At 40.7% G+C, this 27,163-nt stretch overlaps 2 long non-coding RNA genes across 2 annotated transcripts; one reads left to right on the top strand and one right to left on the bottom strand.

Annotated features, from left to right (window-relative positions):
* Positions 1-672: 672 nt before the first annotated feature.
* LOC130457514 (uncharacterized) lies at positions 673-22,002 on the bottom strand. The gene is made up of 4 exons (XR_008916775.1): positions 21,594-22,002; positions 9,012-9,054; positions 7,240-7,354; positions 673-1,045 (listed from the first exon to the last, which is right to left on the bottom strand). It is a non-coding gene; the product is annotated as an uncharacterized LOC130457514 (long non-coding RNA).
* Positions 19,421-21,665, top strand: LOC130457515 (uncharacterized). Its single transcript, XR_008916776.1, has 3 exons — positions 19,421-19,824; positions 19,929-20,039; positions 21,565-21,665. It is a non-coding gene; the product is annotated as an uncharacterized LOC130457515 (long non-coding RNA).
* Positions 22,003-27,163: the final 5,161 nt, after the last annotated feature.

Below are 27,163 nucleotides of genomic sequence, written 5' to 3'. Positions count from 1 at the left end.
TAATCATAGTAATATAAGGAAATCATCAGTGTAAATTAGAGCTTTCCATTCATTCTTCATACTATTTCCGCAGCCCTTTCCATGATATCCTCCTTGCCCTTCTTTACGGCTCTGTAACCCTGTTTCCTGTTCACCGCCCCCTCTCATAGCTGATATTTCCATCTGTCTCCATTCTCTCTCTTAGCTGCATGCACCCCATGTCTTTCCCACATGCTAGGATTTTTCACAGCCTCCATCATGCCCAAGCCCAGCAACTAGGTGAGCTATGTAACCCCCAGTGTTGTTGGTCTTGGTAGATAGGAATGTGCCACTAAACCACAATGTACCTAATGGATGTCATTACAGAAACTGATAGAAAGAGCACCCAGAAGTCTCATCTTTGGAACAAGGGGGCCTACACTGGCAGTTTGCGAGGACCCTGGGGGCTGAACTTAATTTGCATAACTATTTGCAATGCACAATTTCCTTTTTACCCATTTAGATGGAATTAAATTCATTTTGGAATGCTCAGACTTATTGTTTCTTGATTCCCCCCCCCCCTTCTTCAAATGCACATGCTTCTGTATCTCCAAGTTCCAAATTTAGGACCTTGAAAATGAGTCCAACCAAGTCACGCCCTCACCTGGGTCAAATTCTCCTTAGTTCTGTCTTGGCAAACTGGAAGAAGAAGGAACATATTAACCTTATATTTATTTCTATGCCCCACGAGACCAGAGGATCCTTGGCCATGCTCTGTGGTACTAGTCATCATCCATTAACCCTTTCAAAAGAAAGGCTAATGCCCAAAAGAAATATTTTGCCCTAAAAAATATTTTCTCTCTCTTTTTTTCTTTTCTTTCTTTTTTTCTCTTCTTTATTCCTTTGTGTTCTATACAGCCCCATTCTATTGAGGATGGTCTCTCTGTCTCTTCCTTCTTTTAGGCACATCCTATATCTTCCTCACTTGCTGACATTTCACATTAAAAATGAATTCATCCTTGGAGCTTGGAAATCTTTCTTCCCTCTTATCCTCATCAGAACTTCTCTTCACAGGAACTAACCCTTCCTAGGGGAGAAAAGGGTGGGGGAGGATGAAAAAAAGGTTAGGAAAGGTTACATCTGCACCTTGTTGAGCATAAGACTCTAAATAATAGAATCTGGACCTCAGGGACCATTAACCTAACTCTTGTAGCTCAGTCATCTTTCAGTCATGCCTGACTCTTTGTGACCCCATGGAGTTTTCTTGGTAAAGATACTAGAGTGATTTACCATCTCCTTCTCCAGCTGATTTGACAGATGAGGAAACTGAGGTAAACTGGACTATGTGATTTACCCAGGGTCACACAGCTAGAAAGTATCTAAGGTCAGATTTGAATTCAAGTCTTCCTGTCTCCAGTAGAACTTGCTCTCTATCCACTGTGCCACCTATTTGCCTTAACCCTTATCTGACCAATAATCCATTGTAAAGCATCTCCAATGAGTGATAATCCAGTTATTGACCAAAGATCTCTTTGAGGTAGAGGTAACCCACTACCTCCCAAAATAGCCCTGTCCTTGTTTGGAAAGATCCAATTGCTAGGACATTTCCCCTCACGTCGAGCTAAATCTATTTCTATACTACTGCTGCCTATTGCTTCCAGTTTTGCCCTCTGGGGCCTAACAGAACAAGTCCAATCCCTCTTCCTCATGACAGCCCTATAAGATATGAGAGAACAACTATTATATCTCTCCTAATTCTTCCCTTCTTCAAGTTAGATCCCCATTTCCTTCAACCTATCTTCATAAGGCATCATTTCCAGCCCCATCTATCCTGATCACCCTTCCCTGCACCATCTCTATCTTTGTAGAGCCAGTGATAAAGGTTTTTATTTTTAAGTGTAAAAGCCTTTCTTAGGGAAAAAAAAGCAATATGTTGGATATGGCACATTGGCCAGTAGCTTGCTGACTTCTGCGCCATTTCTGATTCTCTCCCAACTAATACCCCCCAGCTTGATCTCAGTTAGTTTCCTCTTCCCAGACTGAAAAGAACTGCAAATTCCAGCTTGGATTTTGTTTTTGTTTTTTAAAACCCTTATCTTCCAGAAAGAACCTACTTGAACAACAGTACTTACAGCAGCTCTTTTTGTAATGGCAAAGAATTAAAAATTGAAAGGATGCCCATCATTTGGGGAATGGCTGAACAAATTGTAGTACATGTTGGTGATGGAATATTATCATAAGAAATGCTAAGCATGGGGGCAGCTGGGTAGCTCAGTGGATTGAGAGCCAGGCCTAGAGATGGGAGGTCCTAGGTTCAAATCTGACCTCAGACACTTCTCAGCTGTGTGACCCTGGGCAAGTCACTTGACCCCCATTGCCTAGCCCTTACCACTCTTCTGCCTTGGAACCAATACACAGTATTGACTCCAAGACAGAAGGTAAGGGTTTTAAAAACAACAAAAAGAAAGGAAATGCTAAGCATGGTGGTTTCAGAAAAAGCTAGAAAGATCTGCAGGAACTGATGCAGAGTGAAATAAACAAAACCAGAAGAACATTTGTACACAGTAAGAGCAATATTGGATGATGATTATCTGTGAAAACTTGGCTACTCTCAGCAATGCAATGCAATGCAATGATTTGGGACAATCCTGAAAGGCGGGGAATGCTATCCACTCAAGAGAAAGAACCATTGCAGTCAGATGGATGCGGATCAAAGCATATTATCTTTTATCTTTTATATCAGTGTATTTCTAGTCTTATTTTGAGGTTCTGGTTACATATGAGAGTGCTCTTACAACAATGACCAATATGGAAGTCTGTTTTGCATGACAATAAAAATAAAGTTGAAAAAATGAAAAAAACCCTTATTTTATATCTTAGAATTCATACTAAAGAAAAATAATAAATGTTGGAGGGGATGTGGCAAAATCAGGACACTAATGCATTGCTTGTGGAATAGTGAATTAATCCAGCTATTCTGGAAGGCAGTTTGGAATTGTGTCCAAAGGGCTTTAAATGACTGCCTGCCCTTTGATCCCATAGCACTGCTGGGTTTATACCCCAAAGAGATAATAGGGAAAAAATACATGTACAAAAACATTCATAGCTGCACTCTTTGTGGTGGCCAAAAATTGGAAAATGAGGGGATGCCCTTCGATTGGGGAATGGCTGAACAAATTGTGGTATATGTTGGTGATGGAATACTATTGTGCTATAAGGATTGATGATCTGGATGCTTTCCATATGAACTGGGAGAACCTCAGTGAACTGATGCAGAGTGAAAGGAGCAGAACCAGGAGAACATTGTACACAGAAAGTAAAACACTGTGGAAAAATCCAATGAAATAGACTTTGCTGCTAGTAGAATGCAACAAGCCAGAACACGCCTGAAGGACTTATGGGAAAGAATGCTATCCACATTGAGAGAAAGAACTATGGGAGTAGAATTGCAAAAAGAACATATGACATTACTTATCACTTGTATATATGGGTATGTGTTTGGGGGTTTAAGCTTTAAAAAATCTCCCCATAACAAAAATGAATAATATGGAAATAGGTATCAAGTGATGACATTTGTAGAACTCAGTGGAATTGCTTGTTGGCTCTGGGAGGGGGGAGGAAAGAAGGGAGGGAAAGAAAATGAATCACATAAACATGGAAAAATATTTTAAACTTAATTAATTAAAAAAGATTCTATCCTACAGTATGACTTTAAAAAAAAATCCTTACTAAGCAAACAATAGCAACAAGGGCTAGGCAATTGAGATTAAGTGACTTGCCCAGGGTCACACACAGCTAGGAAATATCTGAGGTCACATTTGAACCCAGTCTTCTTATACTTTCCTCTCCCCCCATACTTTATAATCCAGCCTCATGGTCTTTGAGCTGTTCCTTGTATAGGATATCCCTTCTTCCAATTCCATAACTTTTCTTTTCTTTTTTTTTTTTTTAATACTTGATCTTAGCCAAAAGACTGCAAAGCAGAGGGACTTGGGTGGAGCTGCTCCCTTCCCCCACTCTCCCATGGCCTGACATTTTTTTTACATTCTCTGCCCCTCTGCCCACCAGCCCAATGGAAGCACACAGAGGGTAAGCAGGCACAGGCAGCAGAGCTGGAGGGGAGCAGAGTGCTAGGGCCACTCCCCTCTCCCTCTCTACACTTACTGAGGACATTCCTTACTTCGCCTATCCCTCTACCCAGCAATCCAATGAGAGCACTTGCTCCCTCCTCTATGTGGGGTAAGGGTGGGGAGCATACCTAGCACTGGGTGGGGGAGGGCATGGCACTTGGTCTGAGTGGGGTGATGGTGGGGCCTAGCACTCCTTCTCTAAAAGGTCCACCATTACTTTTATAAGATTTGCCCTTTAGAAAGATCTCTTTGGTAGCTGAAGTGAGGAGGGAAAGATTTCAGGCAGGGTTACATACCAGCAGCTATTGTGATGGTCTAAGTGTGAGAGGATAAAAGTCTATACCAAGTATCAGTGTCAGAGGACAAAAGAGCACCCAGACCCCAGGACAATAAGGAAAATGAAGATCTATTATAACAGCAGATTCTTGATCCCATCATCAGGAACCATCCTTGGCTACAAGAGCTAGAAGAGGAGTGAAAGAAATGGGATCATTTTTCCTGGAAAGTCAAGAAGAAAACAAAAGGCATTCAGTGTGGGATCTTTTTAGGAAACTGGAAACAAAGGGAGTTACTTTAAAAAGATCTTTTCATCAAGAATAGTGTAAGGAATAGGATTCTCTCTGTCTCTCCCAAGAGCTCTGAACTTCTGTACTGTCCTGGTGGGTACACAAAGCAGAGAAGCCTGAATGTCAGGTGAGAATCATCAGGACACACAAAAGTGGCTTTGATTTCAGATGTCATTGAAGACAGAAGACCCAACATGCCAGAAGGAGATGGTTCCTTCCCTCAAATGGTGACAGTTTGTAAAGGACACAAATTGGGGGTTGTCTGATGCTTCCAGCAGCTTGGAAACATTTTCGTTAAGATTATATCTGTGATTCGATCAATAGTGAATCCTTCCTACAGATTCAGCAGATTCTAACGGGATCATGGAAAGGGTCCTGGATTTAATCATGACTAGCCTAATACCTGTGTGATCTGGGGCTACTCATTTAATCAACTTCTCTGAGCCTCAATTTGTTCATCTGAAAAATGAGGTTGAACTAGATGATATCTGATATCCCTATAAATGTTAATTTATGATTATTAAATAATCATATAAATAATTATATTTTTATTTTATTTTTGTTTTGTTTCATTTTATTATATTTATTTTATATTTATATTTTATTATATATTGTTTTTATATATTATCTATTATTTTTAGATGTTATATATTTATTATATTATTACTAAAAATAATTAATTGCATAATTCAATTATAATTGTGACAGGACCCAACTAACATGAATTCTGTTGTTGTTGCAAATACCAGCCCACATCAACAAGAAGAATTTGCTGCCCTGGATAAATGGGTATATTGCTTTCCTTCCTTTCCTTTTTTCCCCAAACTGTAACAGTTAAAATTTAGGGAAACTGAGGCAGATAGAAATTAGTTTCTCTCTGCAAGGAGTATTATATTTTTAGAGGTTTATTAAAGGTTAAAATATAAAGAAAATACAAGTAAGAAAGGCATGTGCTGGGCCAAGAGGCCCAATTCAATTTCACTCACATCATAAGACACGTCTGCTTGCCAGCGGAGACAGGAAGAGAAGAGTCCCCATGGTAGGAGACCTTTTAAATAATAATTTGCTCTTGGCCCAGGTGAGAATTCAGTGAGATTACAAAGCATTCTGGGGAAGTGGAGCAAGGACTTCTGGGGATTGAAGTCCTGGATTCAAGTCTCCATTTTTTTTTACATAACCCAGGCAGCTATGGCTTCTTATCTCCTACAAACATCTCCCCCTATGCCCGTATGTTGTCATTGTTGTTGTTATTCATTTGTTTCAGTTGTGTCCTACTCTGTGACCCCATAATATGGAGGGTTTATGTATAAACATACAGATGTGTGTATTAACTATATAGCTGTCATTGAATCCTACTTGACTTTATGATCCCATCTGGGGGATTTTCTTAGTAAAGACACTGGAGTGGTTTGCTATTTCCTTCTGTAGCTCATTTGAAACATAAAAAAACCCAAAGCAAACAGGGTTAAATGACTTGCCCAGGGTCACACAGTCACAACATGTCTGAGACCACATTTGAACTTAGGTCTTCCTAATACCCTATTATACCACCTTACACTTTATCACTAGTAAAAATTCTGTAGCAGTAATTCCAAAATACTTTCCTTATAATGACCTTGTGACAAAGATAATTCAAGTATTATTTTCCTTAATCTAGTAACATTAAAATGAGGCACCTGGGGGCTTAGACCCAATGTGCTAAAATTTAGAGAACTGCATGCATCTCCCTTCAGAAGCTAAGAACAACTTAATTTAACCTTAATTAGCAAAGCAATTCATTAAAGTAAGAAGCTGTCAGATGGTATGTTTCCTTCCTTTTCTTCCTCACTTCCAATCAAAACTGAGATGAATTTTTCCCCAGCAGCTACTTCCCAGTATCCCAAGATCCCCCTGATTCAACAACCAGATTTACCCTTAAAATTTTCTTTGAAATTTGCCACTTGCCCCAGGCACAAAAACTGCTGGTTACAACTCAGAGTGTTTCAATTTTACACAGAAGAAAAATATGTTTGTCAGAAAAGGTAAGTAGCTTACTTGAAGTCACATAGCTTGTAGGAACTTTTGAACTGGATGTCCCATTGTAAAAGTTAAATTAGTTTCTAGTAATAAAAGCATTATATTTTAAGAGATTTATTAAAGATTATTAGAAATCAAGGATACAAAATAATAAACACATGCCTAGGGCTGATTAGCCCATTCACATTTTACTCACTACATCTTGCAATCGCCTAGTGGAGGAAGAGAGAGGCTGAAGTAGGCATTACAGCCAGTTTAAATACAAATTGTGATCTCACCCAGGTGGGGACTCAGGTGAGATTATAGGGAATTCTGGGAAGTACCAAGGACTTCTGGGGATTGAAGTCTGGGGTTCAAATCTTCATTTTACATTATCCCCCTGAGGCCCAAGGAAGACTAGTCTCTCCGCTGAGGCTTGTAAACATACCAACTTTGAAATTACAATAATTTGAGGATAAGAGGAAAAGAGAAAAACAAAGATTGCTAGGCACATTGACAAAAAGCCAGTTAGGGGGCAGTCCCCTTTGGCATAAGAGTATACATACAAGTAAATGTTCAATCAACCACACCCAAAGTTTATTCTTGATCTTCTCATGCACAGCTTATGGTCTGTGGAGGCATCTTCATCGTGTCTTCTCCAAACAGTTCAGTTTCTGGACTCAGAGAGGTAGCATGTTTCTTAACCTAAAATTACTCTCAAAAGGAATTTACATTTTGCAATTTAGAATAATAATAATTTTACATTACCCCCCTGAAGAGGGTGATTGAAAAACACAGGGATCATTTAGGGATGCCTGGCTAAGTTATGAGGTATATGAATCAATTGGCAAGAGAAATTTAAAAAATCAGAAAATCCAAATAAAAAGGATAATTTCTAGATGAAATATAGACTATCAAACTCTTATGTGTAAAAAATTCTAAGTAAGGAAAAATAAATCTATAACAGGTTTTTGAATCAGGACCCAATTGAAATGATATAAGCAAGTAAGCATTTACCCAGTCAGTAGCCAGGACTACAAAAAGTTGCCACACTATGAAAGACAGAAAAGGGACTAGATTATAGGAGCCAAATTTGAGATACTTGTCTGTAAGTATTTTCACAAAGAGTGTGGATACAAGGAAGACCTACTTCTTAACATATGTCAAGCTTCACAACCTTGAGTCTCACAGTAGGTTCAAGTCTTTTGTATTGGCTTAGAAGTGCATCAATCTTTCCTGGATTGGTTTCTTCTTTTTTTTTTTGACCTGTGTCTTTTGGCACTATTCAGGTTAAGTTTATGCTCCTTTTTTGTATTTGCAAATTTTGGCTGAATTTAATCCCCAAAACCCTTCCCCTGCAATCCTAGTTTCTCATGTCCCTTCATGGTCGCCAAACTGTAAAGGGTGAATCCCAAATAATAAAATATCCAAGTCAGCTGCCAAATTTTATGGTGATTTAATTGATATAGTAGAGAAGATTTTAAGAAGAAGGAGGAAAGAAGGGGCTAATACCGGGCAGTAAGATAGGAGATCTAGAAAGTAAGGGTTTGAGTGTAAAGGAGGAAAGAATCAGCTTGACCTCCAGGAGGAAAGAATCAGCTTGACCTCCAAAGAGGCTTAACTAAAATGCCAGAATCTGAAGTCAGCTCCAGGGCAAACTCACCATCCAACACTCCAAGATGTTGGAACCCTTAGCACGCTGCCAATCCAGAGTCGTCTCTCCAGAGAAAGAAAAAGAGGCAGAAACTGATGTGCCTTATATGGACGTTTTTATATCACTTTTCTGCATCTCATCTGAAGGCCATCTCCTCAGATAATTAAATCTTGAGTTTGATGCAGATCTTTCAAAATCTTGTTAAAATGAGTAGGGTGGAGAATGTGGGTTTTCCAAGACCTGATTCTGTTATTCCAAGCATCTCCATTGTTATTGATCAGAAAGTAGCTAAATCAGATCTTCTAAAGAATGGTCTGATTAGGGTGGAATAGTTTTAAAATTCACACTTGTCCTGGAATCAGACAGAATCATTAAGCAAAATCCCATAAATTTTCTTTTTAAACAATTAATGGCATCATTTTTATAGTCTCAAGCTTTGGGGGCATGCATTGACATTATAGCAAATATATTTTAAACTTATATTACGGCAAAATAAAAAAGTTAAATAAAATCTTAATACTGGTGACGTGCTTTAAATATAAAAAGGAGAAAAAAATAAAAAGGAGAGAAAAAAATAAAAAACTGAAATAGTATATTGCACATGCAAGCAAAATATAATAATAAAAGAGTTTTTAAATTCAAAAATATAGCTTATAATCATTGACACACTGTGTCAGCTAAGGAAATGTATAATATAAGGTTTCTCACCAAAAATTAGATTGATTTCCTCTTCATATCTGGCCATGATCCACTGTGAATACGAGCAAATGAATTTTACAAGGTAACAGGTTTTTTTTAATAAAGGACAGTAGTACAAATATGTAGGTATCAATATCCCCAAATTCTCAATAGCCCAATTACTTACAATAGCAAACAAACCCACTATCATATTTCACATAAGTTGCTGTATGGCATTTTTAAAAGCCTATGAACTGATGGTTATTTGTCACAATTTTTACAAATGTAGCAAATCTTTCACCCTTGGCAAATACATTTTCAAACAAAGTAAAACTTATTTGTGTCTAGATCATCATCATGAAATCTAGATATCATTAGAAAATGTGGCAGAGGAGTCTAGGAAAAACTCAAACCTCTGTACTGTTGATGTTGGGTAAAGTGAGCTGAAGAGTTATAAATGAGAGATGTTCCTCTTTTGGGGAGCCATCCAGGGGTACCATGCCCTGGGATTAACTTCCTAGCTCCTTTGGTATGAGACTGTGATGTCCCATCCATTCACATTTTTATAAATGTGGGAGATGGAGATTAAATTTGTATTTCACTTCAGCTACTAAAATGGACCTTATCTCATGTTAGGGGCAGGCAAAATGACCAGAGTTTGTTAAAAAAAATTCTAAAAACCATGTCTAAAGAACCCTTAAAATCAATTTGAGATATTTAGCTCATTAAAATTTCCAAAGGTTGTTCTGATGAAGTCCATCTATCCTCTATGTGACAATTTACAAAGTCAAAAATAGAAAAAGCTGTTTTTATATGGGCTTATTCAACAATATTTGTTCAGTATAGTTATAGGGGGAAAGCAACAGAATATAATAGTTAAAACCCAGTACATTAAAATGATTCAGTGTAACAGAATAGTATTGAATTCATTAATATATGAACTTAAAACCAACAAAATTAAATCTTAAACAAAACAATCAGCAAGATGCAATAAAATACAGAGATTTTTAATAAAACATTGGAGTCTGAAATGCCTTAAAAATATAACCTCCAGTCTCTTTAGAGTTCATTTTTTTAGTTAATTACCCATTTAGATGCCTATTGTCAGAAGGCAGAAGATTGGTAATGGGGGTCAAGTGACCCTCCCAGGGCCACACATCCAGGAAGTGTCTGAGGCCAGATTCTCTAGGACTGGTTCTCAATCCACTGAGCCACTGAGCTGCTCCCCTATAGTGAGGGTAGGTTTTTGGAATCTGAGATTGGGCCAAAGAGTTGCAGGGAGCTGAATTTTCCCCCTGAATTCCAGGTGAGATAAGTAACAGAATCAGTGCACTCAAAAGATATCCTGTGAAATAAGCCATGCTTATAACTTCCTGTTTGGAAAAGTCTCTTCCTTCCCCTCATTGTCCCTCCCTGTGATCCCTGTAGCCTAAGGAAGAACACCCCCATTTTTACAAGCTGGTGTTTGATTCCAAAGACACAGAAGCTACCAGCAGCCTGGGTCCTGGGACTGGGCCTGGGGTGATGAGCGATCAGAGGCCAGAGCTGCAGGGGCTGGGGCTGGGGCAGCAATCTGGGTCAAGCAGGTCTGGACTGCTGGAGTGCAGAAGCAGACAGCAGGAGCCAGGCTGGGCCAACAGGGCTGGGACCAGGTGGGCGATATTGGTCAAGAAGGTCAGGAGGAGCTCAAGAATCAACTTGGCTGAAAAGCCTTGGCAGGAGGAACATGGCTTAAAAGAAGAATTATCTAGGCTATCTTTTAAATAAAATTTTTTGAGAAGTTCTCATGAAATCTAGTGGTTGCCATTTACTGTTACACCATAGGCATCTCAATCTCAAAATGTCCAATATAAAATTCATTACCTTTGACCCCAAACCTACCGTTATTCTGAACTTCTGTACTATTACCCAGGGTATGTATCATCATTCTTCTAGCCACTCAGGTTCCCACCCTCCATATTTTCCTCTGCCCCTAACTCTCATTGGCCCATATGGCCAATCAATTTTTGAATCTTCTTGTTTCTGTCTCCTTAACAATTCTTGTAAATGTTCCCCTTTTTCCATTTTTACAGCCACCATCTTAGTATAGGCCTTTACTATCTCTTGCCATGATCATTGCAATGGCCTCCTAATTGTCCTCCCTGCCTCAAATTGCACTTGAATTCAGAGTCCAATCTATCCTTTGCATAACCATCAAAGGTAATTTTGTAAAAGGCAGATCTGACCATTTCATCCTATTACTCAATAAAATTCAGTGGCTCCCAATTGCCTCCAGGATCAAATGTCAAGTTCTCAGTTTGAAATGTAAACTTTTTATCTTTCCAGGTCTCTAGGACATTGTTTCCCACTACAAGTTAGATAGCCCAGTCATACTGGCCTACTATCCATTACTCACATCCAAGACTCGATCACTAATGTCCTTGTCTTTGTACTAGATGTGCCTCATGCCTGGTGTATTTTCTCTGTTTGCTACCACCTTTGAGAACTCCTGGCTTTTAAGGCTCAACCCAGGCATCACCTTTGGAAGGAGGCTTTTCTCTGTCCTGTCCTTTCCACTGCTAATTCCTTACCACTAAAGGGAGATTGTATGGACTCTACATTGGCAACTTGCATATCCCTATACCTGTACATGTTATCTCTCCTATTAGAATATAAGGTTCTTGAGGTCAGGATTGTTTTCTATTTTTCTTTTTAGTGCTAGAACTTAGTCAGCTGAGATAGTTTACCAGGATGTGGCTGCTGCTTGTGGTACAGCTTCTTGGAGCCACAGGTGAGAGCCGGGCAGCAGGTGGACACCAATGGAGAATGAGAAGCCCTGAAAAGGGTTTAACAAGCCCTCACACCAAAGGGGCTTGGCTTTCCTAAACATGCCGTACAACCCTGGGCTAAAGCAGGTGGACAGTAACCAACAGACATCAAACTCAGTAAAGAATTAGGGAGTGTCTACCCCAGGCATGTGAAGACTTCCTCTGGCAAAAGGGACACATGAGAACAATTTGTTCCAAAGGTAATGAAGGCAGTTGAAGCAGGTCCTGTAGAGCACCTGAGAACTTTGTCAGACACTGAAGACATCTAGATCATCCACTGTATCTTCTCCCTGACTTTGGTCTTGCCACTGGATTTGAATGACTTAGGAAGAAAGAGTGAAGCTGCTGACTACTTTGTGTAGCTCTGCCACATTTAAATCTAACTTATATAAGAGCCAAAAGACATAATTAGAGATGTCACTCTGGCCCTCTTCAAATATGGACAACAACCAACCAGCACGTAGAACTTTGCCTGGCTATGCTTAAAAAATTCTTATTAATTGAAAGATGATTGGAGACTGCTGGGTGGCTCAGTGGATCGAGAGCCAGGCCCAGAGATGGGAAGTCCTGGGTGCAAATCTGGCTTTGGCCATTTCCTAGCTGGGTGACCTTGGGCAAGTCACTTAATTCCCATTGCATAGTCCTTAGAACCAATACATAGTATTGATTCTAAGATGGAAAGGAAGGGGTGGGGAGAGAGAAAGAGAGAGGCAGAGGCAGAGGGAAAGGAAAGAAGGAAAGGAAGGGTGGGAGGAAAGGAGGAAGAAAGAAAGAGAGGAAGGGAGGAAGAAAGAAAGAGAGGAAGGGAGGAAGAAAGAAAGAGAGGAAGGGAGGAAGAAAGAAAGAGAGGAAGGGAGGAAGGGAGGGAAGGAAGGAAGGAAGATATTTGATAGAGTCAGAATTTGAATCCAAGTCTCTCTCTTGACTCTAGTTCTGGAGCTTATCCCACTATGCCATAGAGAAGTACCATGCTATTGCATTCAGCTGCCTTCCAGGAGGAAGGCAACAGCTGCTTTATTCTATGATTTATAGAACAGATTTGCATTTCTTAGTCTTTGAAGCTTGCCTATAATCTGGCACATAAATATTTGAAAGACAGGCTGGCATGGCGAAAGCAGATTGAAGCAGCCTAATCAAACTGCTATCTTGGCAGTTATGAATTTTCGTCTTGTATTTATTTAAAACTCCCTCATTGCCCTAGGGTCTCTCAGGGTGTGTATACAAATGTAAAATCCAAGGTTAAAACTGAATACAAGAAAAAAACAAAAAACAAAAAAAACCCAGAATGCAAGAGCCCAAACTGCTAGAAGGAAAAGCTGGTGGGTCTCCCCCTGGGAGGCTGGGCCTGCCCAGGGAGGCCGGTTTGGCAGCACCTACTCGGTGAAGGTAAAGAACAGTGGGCAAAAGGCAGGTGCTGCTGCCCACAGATCGCTCACATAAGCAGGGACTTTACCACTGCTTAAGATGGCAGATTCATCTCAAATTAAAGTGTTTCCAAGTTGCTGGGATTCTCACCATTGCCAGCATTTGTGTCCTTTACAAAACTTTGTTTGCCAGGATAGAACTGACTCCTCACCAAAGGGGAGGCTGGACAGCCCGGATCTCTTTTGCCTTCAGTCCATTAACCGCTTCTACTTACCTTTCCCCTGTCTGGAGAACCTGCTTTAAATTGGAGCAAACCCTTCCCTCTCAACCTGACCTTAAATCAATGGCCAAAGACAAAACAGACCTTCCTATGAGCAAGTCAAACCTTTACCATGACCATGATCCACTCAGGATCCTAAGTAGAAGAAAGGGAAGAAACATTTCTTAAATGCCCACTATGTGCCAAGCATTATACTAAGTGCTTTATAAGTATTTCTCATTTGATTCTCATAACAGCCCTGAGTGATTGGTGCTATTATTATCCCCATTTTATAGTTGAGGAAACTGTGGCCAATGAAAGTCAAGTGACTTGCACAAGGTCACACAATTAGACTTTTCACTCAGGTCTTCCTAACTCTAGGCCTGGTACTTTATCCACTGAACCACCTAGCTGGCTCTGTGCAGTTTTTTTTTTAAACCTTTACCTTCTATCTAAATATCAGTTTCAAAGCATAACAGTAAAAGTTAGGCCACCAGGGTTAAGTGGCTTGCCCAGGGTCACACAGCTAGGAAGAATCTGAGGTCATATTTGAGCCCAGGGCTTTCAATCTCCAAACCAGGTTCTCTCTCCAATGAGCCATCAAGCTGTCCCTCTGGGCAGGTTTGAGGCTAGAAGTCTTGAGAATAGCCATGCCCTTTCTCAAATATATAAAGAATGGAGTCAAATTTATAATACTACAAAGCATTTCCCAATTGACAACTAGTCAAAGGATATAAACAGGCAATTCCCAGATGAAGAAAGTATAACTATCTTTAGTCATATGAAAAAAATGCTCCAAACCATTATTAATTACAAAAATGCAAATTAAAACAACTCTGAAGTAGCAACTCACACCTATCAGACTGGCTAACATGACAAAAAAGAAAAATTATATACGGTGGGGAGCATGTAGAAAAATTAAGACACTGATACATTGTTGGTGGAGCTGTGAACTGATACAACCATTCTAGAGAACAATCTGGACCAGACTCAAAGTGCCATAAAACTGTGCTTACTCTCTGACTCAGCAATACCATCATTAGGTCTGTGTCCCTCCAGAAGGATTAAAGCTTGGGGGAAAGGACCTAAGTGTACAAAAATATTTGTAGCAACTCTTTTTGTGGTAGCAAAGAACTGGAACCTAAAGGGATGCCCATCAACTGAAGAATGACTAAACAAGTTGTGGTATATGATTGTATGGATTAATACTGGCCAAGATGATCACCCAAAAACCCTAAAAAGACTTACACAAAGTGATGCAAAGTGAAGTGAGCAGAACCAGGAGAACCTTGTACACAGTAGCAACAATGTGTGACAACTAACAGTGAACGACTTAATTATCATCAACAAGGCAAGGATCCAGGAAGACTCCAAGGAACTCCTGATGAAAAAAGACTTTCTGCTGCTAGAGAAGGCAACAACAGAGTCTGGATGCAGATTGAAGCATGCCATTCTTCACTTTATTTCCTCCATGAATTTTTCTCTAGTGTAAGTGATACGTGTCTTCTTTCATGACAGGATGAACACGGAAATATATATTGCATGGTAACACAGGTACAGCTTATATCCTATTAGGGGGCTGATGAGAGGCAGGGTGAGAATATGGGTCCCAAGATGTCAGGAAATGATTATTGAAAGTTGTTCTAACAAGTAATTTGTGGAAAAAATTTAAAACTGATTTAAAAAAAATTTTAAAGAGAGAATAGCTGTGCCTCTTTCCTCCCAAACCCCTCAGGCCCTGCCTCCAGCCCAGCCTTTATAGCATCATTATGGGAAGCAACTGCTGTGGAAATTCTTACATGGGAACTGCTTCTTCAAGTGATATAGCCATAGCTTCTGAAGGTCCAGAAGAAGAAAAAAAGTTTTTGCCACCAAAGTCCAAGTCACTGTCAAATGGTTCAACATCAGAAACATAACTTGGCAGCAGAAATGACATTAAGGAAACTGCATAACCATCTGCTCTCCTGCTGTACCCTAAGGACCATGGGATCTTTCCGTTTGACTTGCAACAGAAAGCTGTGTCTATTGTCACTCCCATTGGAATGTGAATCCGTGGAGAACAGAAGAGGTCTTAATTTTCTTTTCATGTCTTTAGCATTTAGCACAGTCATGACTGACTTTGTGATCCATTTGATTTTGGAGTGATTTGCCATTTCCTTCTCCAGCTCATTTGATAGATGAGGAAACTGAGGCACAACGAGTGAAATGACTTGCTCAGGGTCACTTTGGCAAATAGTACTTCATATAAGCTTTTTCATCCTTTTATTCATTCATTCACAATGGAAACAAGGAAGCATGCATGGGAGCTTCTCAAGGTTCACATTTTTAAGGAGTGGCAGTCTCTAAAAAGGAATATTATTTTCAAAATTGTCATGGTGGCTCAAAAAGACCCTTGTTCGTTCATCAGACTCCCTTTGCCTCTTTGTTCAGATGCTCCAAGATCTTTTTTTGGTCAGGTCTTGTGATTTCATTGATATAGAGAGGCCCCAGTGTGGGAGTTCCTTCCAATGGCAGCGATTGGCATATAATCTTAGAGAGCTGTCTGTCTCCATATAATCCCTCTTTTTTCTGTCTTAGAGTCAATACTAAGTAACAGTTGTAAGGCAGAAGAGCAGTAAGAGCCAGGCAATTAGGGTTAAGTAACTTGCCCCAGATCACACAGCTAGGAGATGTCTGAGGTCACATTTGAACCCAGGACCTCCTGTCTCCAGGTCTGGCTTTCTATCTACTGAGCCAATTAGCTGCCCCGTCTACATATACTCATGGAGAACCATCTTCTAGGCCCCTGGAAGGTAAAGGATTTGCCAAGCTATTGTGTATCAAAGACTGAACTCAAACCTAAGGCTTCTTAACTCTAGGACTTAGTATCTACTGTTGCAAAACTTTTATTCAGCATCAAACCTGTAGTACCCCCTTTATGCATTCAAAACTATTCCCAACCCATACTGCTAAACCCTGGCATAGCTTAAGAAAGAGATAAACTAAAGCCAGGGGGAGCTAGTAGAGCTTAGCTTGCTGGAAGTATTCAATTTTGTCCCTAGACCAGGGTCAGAACTGTGCCCTCAAGTCAAGTCAGCAAAGATTTGCTAAGTGCCAACCAGGTGCCAGGCACTGTGCTAAGCAATGAGGGTTCAAAGAAGAACAAAAAAGTCCTGACTCTGAAGGAGCTCCCAGTCTAATGGAGGAAGGCAACATGCAAACAACTATGTTTAAACAAGATATAGGACAAATTGGAGATGATTAGCAGAAGGGAGGCATTATGGGAGATTGAAAAAGCTCATGTAGAAGGTGGGATTTTAGCTGAGACTTGAAGGAAGTCAGGGAAACCAGGAGGTAGAGAAAAGGATGGAGAACATTCTGGACATGGGTCATGGTCGGGAAAATTCATAGTCAGTAGATGGAGGCTCTTGTTCAAAGAGCAGCAGGTGTCACTGGAGCACAGAGGATCTGGGGAGGAATAAAAAGACAGAAAAGAGGAGCAGCTAGGTTGAACAGTTAATAAAGAGCCAGATCTGGAAACGGGAGATCCTGGGTTCAAATTTGGACTTAAACATTTCCTAGTAAGTGATTTAACTCCAATTGCCAAGCCCTTGGAACCAATAGACAGGACTGATTCTAAGATGTTAGGTAATGCTTTTTTAAAATTATATTTAGACAAGGGGAAGCTAGTTAGTTCAGTGGATAGAGAGCCAGGACTGGAGACAGGAAGTCCTGGGCTCAAATCTAATCTCAGAAATTTTCTGGAAGTATGATCCTGGGCAAATCACTTAACCCCACTTTCCTAGCTCTTACTGCTCTTCTGTCTTAGAATTGGTACTAATTCTAAGAAAGAAGATAAAGGTTTTAAATTTTTTAAAAAAGTTTAAATGATAACAAAGGTGGGTAGGCAGGTTATGAAGGGCCTTGAATGCCAGAGGATTTTATACTTGATTGCTGATGTGCTAGGAACCAATGGAATTTATTAAGTAGTGAGATGAAAAAGTTAGACCTTTGCTTCAGGAAGACCATTTGACAGCTGAGAGGAGGATGTCCTGGAATGGGGAGAGACTTGAGGCCAAAAACACCTTCTGATCATTAGATATAGAGGCATCCTGTTGCCAAGTTCTTCAGGTCTACTGATCAGTATGCTGGAACATTCTGTGCCCAGATTAGAAAGCATCCATCCATTATAGTCGCCACACACCCACACATACATAGATACTCAGATATAACCTATCAATGGAAGAGAGAAGGCACTGGGGGAAAAAAGTAATCCAGATAACACTTACAGATGAATTATAGATTTTCTTTGCTCTCTAGTCAACCCACATATAATAATTCTATCTGTCCCAATATTACCAGGCCTCCAAGGTAGACTGTTTCCCCCAAATCTCTGAATCAAGAATATAAGAGGGGAATAGAGGCCACCCTTACCATCAGGGGAGGTTTCTAGCTTGGCTCTGGTTTACTCAAAAGTTCTAAGATACCCGACACCTAAACATGGGTTTTTCTTGAGCTGGGTGGTGCAGATTTTGGTCAAACAGAGACATTCTCTGAGTATGCTGGGCAGAAATCTCTTAAGAGAGACAAGACACGGAAAGGTTAAATATAGGACTGAAAACATAATGCAATGAAAAGACCACCACATCTGGAGTCACAGGATCTGGGTTCAAATCCCATCTCTATTCCTCTCCATGTGGCTGTGGGCAAGTTACTTAGCTTTTGGCCTTTTTTTGTTTCCTCACCTGTGAAATGATTATTGGACTAAATTACTTTCTCTTAAAACCCTTACCTTCTGTCTTAGAATTAATATTATTTATTAGTTCTAAGGCTGAAGACTGCTAAAAGCTAGGCAATGGAGGTTAAATGACTTCCCCAGGGTCACGCAGCTAGGAAGTATCTAAAGCCAGATTTTTTTTTTCAAACCCATATCATCCATTTTGGAATCAATACAGTGTATTGGTTCCAAGGTAGAAGAGCAGTAAGGGCTAGGTGATGGGGGTTAAGTGACTTATCCAGGTTCATATAGGTAGAAGGTATCTAAGGCCAGAGTTGAACTCAGGGTCTCCTGTCTCTCCACCTGGCTCTCAATCCGCTGAGCCACCTAGCTGCCCCTACTAGATGACTTCTAAGGACATTCCTAGCTCTAAAAAAAGGAGGGTTAGAGAGAGGGAACAAGTATTTATTAATCCTATGTTCTACAGAAAGTCCTTCCCAATCCCTCTTAATTCTAGTGCCTTCCCATTAGCCTATATCAACCTTGTTTGTAGATATTTGTTTGTTTGTTGTGTTCCTTGTTAGATTGTGAGTTCCTTGAAGGCAGGGTCTGTCTCTAACATCTTCTTATATTCCCTTTATTTATATTTAGCACAGTACTTGGCACATTGTAGGTACTTAAAAACTCCTTATTGATTGAAATTACTCTACTAAGTAATATTCTCTCATTTGATCCCCACAACAACCCTCTGAAGTAGGTACTATTTAGCCCCATTTTACAAATTTTTTCATTTCATTTTAATTTTATTTTTCTTCAATTATATATAAACAAAAAAATTTAACATTCTATTTTTAACTTTGAGTTTCAAATTCACTTCCTCCTTCCCTTCCCCACTCCTTGAGAAAGCAAGCAATTTGACACAGATTATACATGTGCAATCATGCAAAACATTTCCACATTAACCATGTAGCAAAAGAAAATACAAACAAAAAAGAAAATAATCAAGTTTTAAAAAGGATGTTTCAATCTATATTGACTCCATCAGTTCTTTCTCTAGAAATAGATCATGTTTTTCATCAGAAGTCCTTTAGAATTCTCTTAGATCTTTATATTGCTGAGAATAGCGAAGTTCTTCAAAGCTGATACAATATTACTGTTACTATCTTCAATGTGCCCCTGGTTCTGCTTATTTCACTTTGTGTCAGTTAATTTAAGTCTTACCAGGTTTTTTCCCTAAAAAAATCATGAATTCATAATTTCTGATAGCCCAAAGCCCCATTTTATAGTTGAAGAGCCTATAAGCACATGAGATGAGACAAGCTGAGGCAGGAGCACTCAGCTGAAAGTCAGCTGAGTCTGATTCCTCCCAATGTTAACAGGAGGCTTCCCATCAGCTGTATCTAATTCCTGCTGGGTCTACTGTGGCAGATGAAGGAGTGATTCCGCCCAGTGAACTGTGGAGTTAGGTTTCCCATCCAGAAGCCAAGTGAAAAGCCCTAATACCTAAGACAAGCTGAGCTTTACTGAGAGAAGTTCCTAGTGATTCCCACAGCGATCTCTGGTTACAAGCCCTGCTCACTCAAAAGAAAGAGCCATCTCCTGCTGGGCCTTCTAGGTTCCCATTAATGAACAGATGTGTCTTCTCCTGCTATGGAAGATATGTAGGGGGAAATGGGCTTGCCCTATCAGCCCCCTGCAGCTTGGGATACAAGGATGGTAAGAAGGTTTCCTGCTTGACTTAACCCTTTGTGCTTACCCTCTCTAGCTAAGTGCCCTTTTCCCTAACTCAGATCATGTTTGTCGAATCTGTACTTGGTCAGGAAATCAGTGGAAATGAAGGCTTGTGAGCAGGAATCTAAGAAGATGTTGGATCCAAACCCATTCCAGGAATCAGAAAGCAGCCATGGAGGCTATACAGACAAAAGCCACAAGTAAGCATGGGCAAAAGCCCTTCTTTTTCTTATTCCCTCTAAGGTTTTCAGAAAAGATTTTAATAGCGCCTTGAGAGAGTCATTTCACTGCCAAGGCCTTAATTTTCTAGTCTGTAAAATAAATGGGTTGGTCAAGAGGAACTCCAAGATCACCTCCAGCTCTAAATCCTTACCTAGATGAAATAGGGCTGGGGAGGTATCAAAGAATCACAAGAAAGGATTAATGAGTTTATAGAGTACAGAAACCTTTAAAAATCTATAATGTAGCTCTAGATGCTGACACAGCTTTCAAAGATCTAACCAGCCCTGCTTCTGATCTCTCCCCTTTCTTGATCATTCTTACTAGCCTCTCCCTAAGACTAATGTTTCCCTTAGATCAAGGGTTCTTAACCTTGGGTCCCCAACTCCCCAAACGGTCTGTGGATAGATTGCAAGGAGTCAATGAGCTTAGATGGGAAAAAATCCCATCTTTATTTTCACTGACTTCTAATTGAAATTTAGCATTTCCCCTAATCAGATTTTTTTAACCCTTACCTTCCGTTTTAGAATCAATACTTGGTTCCAAGGCACAAGAGTGATAACAGCTGGTTAAATGACTTGCTCAGGATCATACAGTTAGGAAGTGTGTGAGGACAGATTTGAACCTAGGAACTCCGGTCTCTAAGCCTGGCTCTCAGTCCACTGAGCCACCTAGCTGCCCCTTCCAATGGCATTTTATTTTATAATGGTTTCTTAACCCTTACTTTCTGCCTTAGAATCAATACTGTATATTGGTCCCAAGGCAGAAGAGTAGTAAGGGCACTTAGGCAATGGGGGTTAAGTGACTTGCCCAAGGTCACACAGCTAGGAAGTGTCTGAGGCAAGATTTGGACCTAGGACTTCCCATCCTTAGGCCTGGCTCTCAATCCACTGAGCTACCCAGCTGCCCCCCATTTGGATTTTAAAAACAAAATTATTGTTCTGAGAAGGGGTCCAGAGGCTTCACCAGACTGCTGAAGGGTTTCATGATACCAAAAAAAAAAAGTGAAATGAAATTTATTGCCATAAATGAATGCCTGTTTTAGCTAGCATCCAGACTTAGCCTTTCCCTGTGGCCAGCTGCCATGGTTCCCAGAGAAGACAGGTCCACTCTCTGCCCCTTCCCCTTTTTGTTTTCAAAGTTGATGCCCATTGTGGCCCTCATTTCCAAGTTCCATTTCCCTGGAGATTGTGGCTTTTCTGTCCTCAACTTAACCAGCAGGATATAAATGACACACACACACACTCTGGGTCCAATTCATGTTTGAAGCTTTTGGGCTTAGGCTACCCACTCTGCTCACTTCCCTCATGGCTGCTCCTACATCCTTTCAGAACTCCCCTTGCACTTTTACATCTGAAATACTTTTCCCAGCCAATAAAAATCATATACTAGCTTCACTAACAGCGAGAAAGTCATTGGAAAAAAGTTGTATTGATTTGGGGGGGTTTCATATCACTCTTACTTCCCAGCGACTCCCCCACCCTCAAGAGAACAATCTCTTTTTAGGTCAGTTTAACCAAAACAGATCCACTCACGGGCCCCTGTGTGAGGACGTGGACTTCGTGGCACCCCAGTATTTCTCTCCATCTCTGAGGACAGGCAGAAGGGCACGCTTCATCATGAATGCTCTGAAGTCACAAATGGTCACTGAATGCAGAATCAAATCCCAACGTTCTGATGTCTTTCAAAGGACCGCTTCATCCCAGCAGGACTCGGTGGGAGGGAGGGAAAATGGGTGGCAAGATCAGTGAAATGAGAAGGACTCTCTCTGTGGGCAGAAAAGACTGAACTCAAATGCTCCCACAGCATGTGGGTCTCTCTATAATAGGCTGATTTTAAATTGAATTACTGTACTCACGGAAGTCACCTGTGAGTCCTTTCATTTCAAATCATCCTAATTGTCCAACAGGGCCCAGAACATTTAGCAACCCACACTTTTTTTTTTAGTTAACTAGCCTGTAGCAAATATCACACAAATGATCCAATAAGGGAAAATCAGTGATATTTACTGCTGGCCTGCCCCTAAGTGGTAACTGGCCTCAGACACGCAGAGACACAGCTAATTAGAAGAGATTGCCTTAAACAACGAAGAAGCCATTCAAAGGAGCAGTTGGGCTCGGGGAATTACCCGATATTGGGAGCTGGCACCCCCAGATCCTGGAAAAGACAAGCAGACAGGCAGGCCAGGCAGGCCCCGGTGACAGGCGTGTTTTCTTTTTCTTTCTCGTCCCTAAACAATATGGTAGACACCCATCATCATAATAGAATAACGACACTAGCTAATTTCCCGAGGCTTCAATCTCAGCAGGGGAGAATATAATATTGCAAGCTAGCAGAACCCAACCTGGTGGTGAGATACAGTAGTCCTCTTTTACATTACATTAAATGTTACTATTTCTGAAGGGACTATCTGTGGATGCCCGGGGTAACCCATAGCAACCAGCTAATAAATTGTAACTTGCACTGCCTCAGCTTATTGTAGGCTTGGAGAACAGCATGGAAAAGGCAAAACAAAACAAAAAAGAGGGGGGAAAAAAGCAAGGGCTGGCAAAAATCCGCACCCCCAGCCCCCAATCAGCCTCCGCAAGGGGAGGCAGCATCAGCATTCCCCAGCAGAATTACTTTAGATTAAATGAGGCAATGAATGGTTAAGGTCTGTCAATTCTTGGTCCTTGGGCTTATCAGGATGCGGCATGATACTCTCTAGAAGTTCGGAAGGCACACTCCAACTGAGTATAATGATAGCCTCTCTTCCTCGTCCTTTCAGAGCATGTCTGGCAAGTCCCGGAGATGCTGACCTCTTGGGAGGAGCTATGTGTATAAGGTTTTTAAAAAACCCAACAACAAACTCCTTAGCATGGTATTTAAGGGCATCCAGAGTCCAGCTCCAGCCTACCTTTTCAGCTTTATTTCACTCTGAACTTCTGCCATTTCTGTGTGACCTTCAGCTCAGCCATTAACTATCTGTACTATCTCAGGCAAATCACTGGGTCCTCATTTGCCCATCTGTAAAAGGAGGGGTTTGGACCAGATGCCCCCAAGTTCCCTTCCAGCTAGAGGTCTATAATCCTTTCAAGTCATTTAGCTTTTCTGGATCCCAAGTTTTTCATCTATAAAAAGAACAGGATGCCCTCTATGACCTCTAAGTCCTTTCCAGACAGTGGCATGCTGCCATGTTTAACCTGATTTTTTTTTAATGTAAGCATGGCATACTTTTTCTCCTTTTTTAAAATTTTATTTTTATTTTCACTTCCAAATTCTCTCCTTCCTCCACCCATTGGAAAGGCTAGAAATATGTGGCTGCTATACATATGAAAGCATGGCACACTTTTAAGTTTAATCTCTTTTCATTATTATTATTATTAACATTTTCTCCATCCCTTTCTTAAGTCTAGAAATTAACAAGACAATAAATCAAGTCCAGATTTGTAGCCTTTGCCAACTTCCAAAGTATAAATGCTCACACTGAAAATTTAGCAATCACAAGCAAGTTCAAACTGGCTTCATCGAATCCCTGCTTCCAGCTCTCAATCTCTGGCCCTTAATGCACTCTGTTTCAATCAAACAAGATTATTAATGCTTGCTTGTAAGAGGCAGCTGTGGCTCTGTGGTTAACAACACTGGTCTGGAGTCAGGAAGACCTGAGTTCAAATCTAGCCTCAGACATTTCTTAGCTGTATGACCCTGGGCAAGTCACTTAACCTGTGGTTATCTGACAAAAAGATTCACTTAGAGAAGGAAATGGGGAACCATTCCAGTCAAGAGTTGAATGTGACCAAGAACCAATGGTATGATCTCCTCTTGTCTTCTCTCACTTTTGTGTCTTCTACGGTCTTCCAATGTGTCTTGAAAGCCCTCCTTCCACATCTTGGCCTTTTGAAATCCATAATAAGGAGATAAAGAAAATAGGTTTGTGACATACTCATTCCTTACTACCTATATTTTGTTGCTGCTGGACTTCGTTAATTCAACTTTTCAATTTGACCAGTAGAGGAAATCTCACCTTGGCATTTTGAATCTCCCTTTAACAGGAGTTTGCCTTAATAAGAATAATCCATAAGTACGACATGAACCATTGGCAGGAGCAAAGTCCTAACACAGGGACTGAAAAGATCAATTAGGAGTTGCTAATAGCCTCTTAGAAGACTATTGTAGAGGACAGCTGGGTGGCTCAGTGGATTGAGTGCCAGACCCCTGGGTTCAAATATGGCTTCATATCCTTCCTAGCTGTGTGACCCTGGGCAAGTCACTTATCCCCCATTGCCTAGTCCTTACCACTCTTCTGCCTTAGAACCAATACCCAGTATTGATTCTAAGATGGAAGATAAGGGCACATAAAGAAAAAGACCGTCATAAATGATGACCTCCATTCTTTGGATGGTTGTGTTAGCAAACCCTGGCCTTTGTGATTCCTTAAGCCCTGGGGGATCCAAAGTTGACTTGGTCCCTAGAGAAAAATAGCCTAGAGTCCAAGAACAGGTGAGCTGGGACTAGTAGCCTAGATATGAGAGTACCTACCATCCATTACCATGTGTGCTTTCCAACATCATGGGAAAAGGGCTATGGTTTTTCAAAAGGCAGCATTCCTGTTGGTTGGGCCACCTCTTGTATGGATTGCCTCCTAAAGCAATAGTGCATCATGAATGTAGAAATAAATATATTACAGGGCAACTGGGTGGCTCAGTGGATAGAGAACCAGACCTAGAGATAGGAGATCCTGGATTCAAATATGACCTCAGACACTTCCTAGCTGTGTGACCCTGGACAAGTCACTTAACCCCAACAGCCTAGCCCTTACAACTCTTCTGCCTTGGAATTAATATTTAGTAGCAATTCTAAGATTGAAGGTAAGGGTTGTTATTATTTTTTTTAATAATGATCTTGTTGACCCAGCCCAGTAGCAGCAAAAACATGGATTCATCCATTGGCTAAGCTGCATTTGGAAGCAAACTTGGTGGGCTGAATGCTTTGTAGTAAATGATTTCAAGGTAAGCCCATCCTTCCCAGGAACTGAGGAATAGATGAGTGTGATCCTCCTAACTGGGAAGAGAGAAATGCTTTATAACTTCTGTTCTCCCTATATCTTTGCTGTAAGTACCTTTCCTCAAAGCTAATTATTGGTAGTTGGCTAAAGGAAACTAAGATACTAGTCATGGGTGATTGATTGATACTGATATTAGAAAGAATACAATAGGACAGGGGATCAAGCCAATAACCTCAGAGAAGACACCTCTGACTCCCTCAAGGGTACTCCAAGAACACTGAGGGGGGGATGTAATCTTGCTCAGTTACCTGCCTCCCCGGTTTAATCTCTCTTGGCATGAGGTCCCTCGGCCCATATGGGCTACAGATATCATATCTGCAGAGCACTACGACAAATTCAGGTTATCTAATCTCAACAGGGCCCTCATTGTTACTCAGCATTCATTTTATTATCCTGTGATTGGTTCTTTATCACATCTCACAAGGAACAGCTCCAGACCATTCCTTTCTCCTTAAACTCCTACCCCTCTTCCACTCCTTCCCTCCCTGAGAAGTCTAATAGTTTATTGAGAAAATCAAGTTGATCTGACACAAGCTAGATCTCTCTGTCTCTGTCTCTGTCTCTTCCTCTCCCTCCCTCCATTTTCCTCTCCTCTCTTTCTACACACACACACACACACACACACACACACACATACACACATATATATATCTGTATGTCTATAATATATATTATATATATTTTATGTATGGATATATGACATATAGACATATATAGATGAAATGTCATCCGTGTTCTTCAATGATTAAGGAAGACATGGCTCTTCTTGTTGAGGCTTACCTTGATCCCATCCTTGTACCCTTGATCCCTTCCCTTCCAATCTCCTTTAGGCCATTATCCCAACAATCAGCCCTTCCCCATCTGTCATCTTCCTTCTCTCTCTTCCCGTTTTCTCCTTTATCTGCCACCTTCAAGCATACTCATCTCTCCTTTCCCTAAAAACCCTTCACTTGACTCTGCCATCTACTCAAAGATTGCCTATATCTCTTCTGAGCAGCCTTTTCTCTTCTGTAATGGCTCTTACTGCAGGCTATTCCTCATTCACTCTTGCTGCCATTACTTCCTTGCCCCCTATTTGCTTTTATCCCTTACTTTTAAGCTTCTGACCCCAACATGCTACAGAAATCGCTCTCTCTGAAATCACCGATTATCTCTTAACTACCAAATCCCATGGACTTCTCTCATTTCTCATCCTCTTTCATTTCTCTGAAGCTTTTGACACCATTGGCCATTTCCTCTTCCTAGATTTCTTTCTTCTCTTGGCTTTTTAAAAAACCCTTACCTTGGGGGCAGCTGGGTAGCTCAGTGGATTGAGAGCCAGGCCTAGAGATGGGAGGTCCTAGGTTCAAATCTGGCCTCAGACACTTCCCAGCTGTGTGACCCTGGGCAAGTCACTTGACCCCCATTGCCTAGCCCTTACCACTCTTCTGCCTTGGAGCCAATACACAGTATTGACTCCAAGACGGAAGGTAAGGGTTTAAAAAAAAAAACCCTTACCTTATCTCAGAACCAATACTATGTATTGATTCCAAGGCAGAAGAGACTAAGGGCTAGGCAATGGGGTTAAGTGACTTGCCCTGAGTCACACAGCTAGCAAGTGTATATGGTCAGATTTGAACTCAGGACTTCCCATCTCCAGATCTGTCTAACTACTGAGCACCTAGCTTCCTAGCTCTTGGCTTCTGAAACACTGTTCCTTCTACTTTCCCTCTTACCTATCCAACTATTCTTCTGAGTACCCATTGCTGTCCCTTGAATGTTCTTCAAGGCTCTATCCTGAGTCCCTTGCTCTTCTCATTCTATCAATAATCAATAATCAACAAAGTTATTAAGTGTCAGCTAAATGCCAGGCACTGTGCTAGGTCTTAGAGATACATATATAATGAATGAAACAATAACTACCCACAAGAAACTCTTTATTCCTTAAGAATCTTAACTGCTTTCATGAGTTCAATTATCATCTCTATGCAGATGATGCCCAAATCCATATATTCAACTATTCAACCCTTATGTTTCTACTCAATGCCAGGCTAACAATATTAACTTCCTACTGGGCATCTC

The sequence above is a fragment of the Monodelphis domestica genome, chromosome 2 (assembly GCF_027887165.1).
Source record: "Monodelphis domestica isolate mMonDom1 chromosome 2, mMonDom1.pri, whole genome shotgun sequence".
Lineage (NCBI taxonomy): Eukaryota > Metazoa > Chordata > Mammalia > Didelphimorphia > Didelphidae > Monodelphis > Monodelphis domestica.
This window is presented reverse-complemented; position numbering and strand designations above follow the sequence as displayed.